Source organism: Lonchura striata, chromosome 3 (assembly GCF_046129695.1).
Source record: "Lonchura striata isolate bLonStr1 chromosome 3, bLonStr1.mat, whole genome shotgun sequence".
In the NCBI taxonomy this organism is placed as follows: domain Eukaryota; kingdom Metazoa; phylum Chordata; class Aves; order Passeriformes; family Estrildidae; genus Lonchura; species Lonchura striata.
This window is the reverse complement of record NC_134605.1, coordinates 6548317-6551501: the sequence shown is the minus strand read 5'-3', so window position 1 is coordinate 6551501 and position 3185 is coordinate 6548317. Positions and strand designations below refer to the sequence as shown.

The window sequence follows — 3185 nt, the reverse complement described above, 5'->3', positions numbered from 1 at the left end:
CAGCGAGCACCTGTGTTTCCCTGCATTCAGCCACGTGCTGGAGGTGCAGCCCTGCAGGGCACAGCCCAAAAAGGCAGCATCGCTTCCTGTCGTGTGCCTGCGTGGCCGAGGCACTGCCCAGGTGTGGGAGCCAGACTGGGGGAGTGTAGCAGCTCGGAGCAGGGATTCACAGGGGATCTCACAAAGCCCCCTGCACTGCTTACCACAAGCTCCCCAGGCAAGGCTCCCCAGCCTCCTCTCTCGTGCCTGGGAGTCTCATGCCCATCAGCTCCGTGAGGGACAAATCACCCACACTAACAATCTGACCGTCCTACTGTTTCCCGAGGCAATGAAAGAGTACAGAGTAGATGTGGCCTTTTTGTTGTGGAGGAAAAAAAAGTGAACTCAATGCCAGGCACAGATCCCAGGCTGCAGAGTTCAAATCACGCTCAGAGCACATAATTCCCGTTTGTGTTTGTGTGCACGCAGGGCAAGGGTGGGAGCTGGCCGGGATGTGTGTGTGTGAATATAAGAATGTAATTGTCATAATTTAATCCAAAACTACTTCTTGGAAGGAAAAAAAAAAAATCAGGCTGACACAAAACAGCATGTTCAGTTATAAACACCACATGAAAGAGCCGTATTATGTTCTGCTTGGTAACTGACATAGAGTGCTAACATTCTCAGCTGCCCACTACTGGGCAAAGGCCTTTCCAACTCTCCCCCTCACCCCCAAAACAACCCCCTCCAGCCAAATTGCAGAGCAGATACCAATTTGTGAGGCCACAGAGAAATTCCACATAGAAAGTTCATTATGGGCAGAGCAGGCTGGCTGGCAGGCAGAGTGGTGTGGAGCACAGAGATGGCCATCTGGGACTCGGGGCACTCCCAGCTGTGCACGCACATCTGCAAGGCCACGGAGAAGTTGGCACACACTGTGGGAGCTTCAGAGGGGCTTTTCCCCCCAGATTTCCCATAACAGAACCACATATTCCTGGAGGAACATGCCTTGCTGGCATCAAGGCTGCTCCCCCTCAACCAACTCAGGGGTCTGTCTGCAGTCTCGAAGCAGTAGCAGTCATCAGCAATGGTCTCAGGGTTCCCTGTGCCCTTCCCTTCTCCTCCCAGGCCTTCAGCTGGAGTGACTCATTCCATGTAAAGAAAGCAGAGGCATTCCATCTTAGATCCCCAGGGGTGCTTACCTGCTTAACTATGGATAGCACTGCGCCCCTCAAAAAGCAACCAGGAACACAGGAGAGCTGATAATTCTCACTATTCTAAAATTCACTATTCTGTAATTCACCAGGCAGAATTGCCCTTCCCACTTGTGGGGCCAGGAGATAACATGAAAATGTCCTTCCAATCCTCACTGTCCCCTGCGGTGGAGGTGGTTGGGATCTCGTCCTAACTAGAGGCTCCACAAATCATTGACTGGAGAGCTGTCGCAACAGGATATCACAAAATAAATGCCTTCTGCTTGAAGAATATGTTTTTTAGCTTGACGCTAACCTTTCTTTTTCATGGGGCTGGGTGACATTATTAGCACCCTTGCTTACTGCTGAAGTGAAGCATCTTCGTTGCAGCGTGGGTGGGAGATGGGTTATCGTCAATATGGAGCAGATCTAGAGAATGGCTTCTGTTATTTACTTCTTTTTCTGTTCTTGTAGGACATGTGACACGGTTTAACAAAGATCTGCTTAGCTAAAAAAATCCAATTAAAACCTGAATTGTTCCTCGGCTGTGTCTGGCACGCTGCCACTTCAGCAGTCCAGCGGGAATAAAGTGGAAGAAGAGTAAACGCTGTGACACTTGGGGACAGCGCGGCGAGCGCTGCCTTGGACCGGGGACGGTCGGGCTGGGGGCTGCCGGCGCCTCCCGGGACAAAAGGGATTGTCGGGATAAAAAAGGAAAAGAGGAAGCCGCCCGAAAGGTGGAATTGAACCACTCTGTCGCTAGACAGCTACAGGTTTGAAGCCTGCACCCCAGACCACTGAGGGTCATCCGGGCAACTTTAACCGCACATGTGACACCCTATATGAATTCCCATATCTCTATAATCTCTACATAAAGGCGAGAAGAGTTTTTCCATGCATATGATCCCTCTGCCCGTTCCCAGTTCGAGCACGGCCGCACGGAGCGGAGGACGCGGCGCTGACGGGAGGGGCGGCCGGGGCGGCCCCCGCCGCTATCCCAGAGGCCCCCGGGCGCGCATGCAAATAGAAAGGCGGTGATTGGCTGCCGGCGCGGGGGCGGGCCCCGCCGCGGGTGAGTCACGGCGCTTCCCAGAAGGAGCGGGGCGGCCCCGCGCCCTTCCCGGAGCGCCGGGGACCCTGACAGCCCGGCCGGGACCGGGACAGCTTGTGGCAGCTTGTGCAACAGCGGGGGCGGCCGGGCCCGGGCTGGGCTGCGAGGAGCGCACGGGCTCCTTTTTTTTTTTTTTTTTTTTTTTTTTTTTTTTTTTTTTTTTTTTTTTCCGGTTTTTCGGTGTTTAATGCCAGATACTCTGGAGGATGTGATTCTCCCATGAGATACATCTCAGAACAATAATATCCTCTGGGAGGAAATTCCTCCCTGGCCCCCAGCTGAGGATCAGCTTATGCCCCGAAGTACGAGGATTGAAAACACTTGTAATTTTATCCCAGCGAGTGTAACTATACAGGCTATTTTCATAAACCCTTGAAGAGTTACTCACTTATTTGCCTCGAGAGATTCCTCTGAAGCAGAGCCATTTCTGCAAATGCATGTGGTTTCCAATGATTTTTAATTAGATAATTCTTTTTCGTATAAGCAACAAAAAACCCCATAGGCTCATTCCCCCTCGTGCTCGCCCTGGGGAAGCTGAGACTCAAAACTGGGACAGCAGCAGCATCACAGTAAAAGTGGTACAGAACAGAACCAGAGCCACAGCCCGAAGCTGGGAGCAGTTTTGTCAATGTCAGCAAAAGAAAGCAGAAAGTGTTTGGTGGGTCAGCACCATCCCCACTCAGGGCAGGAATGCTGCTGGGCACAGCGCTGCTTTCAGTGCATGGCTCCAGTCATGGCTTTACCCTCTTGGACATGAACCAGCTCAGGTATTCTGACTCCCCACACAGACATGAGCATATTTGAGGCCTTACTGTTTATAGTCAGCAACTTCTTTAGCAACTTAAATGTGTTTTACTAAGAGCAACTCAGAAGCAGGGCTCTTATCAGAAGGAGATGGTTTG

General features: G+C 51.8%; 1 non-coding gene across 1 annotated transcript; it reads right to left on the bottom strand.

The window, feature by feature from the left end:
- Window positions 1-1899: 1899 nt before the first annotated feature.
- On the bottom strand, window positions 1900-1986 carry TRNASTOP-UCA (transfer RNA opal suppressor (anticodon UCA)). The gene has a single exon. It is a non-coding gene; the product is annotated as a tRNA-Sec (tRNA).
- Window positions 1987-3185: the final 1199 nt, after the last annotated feature.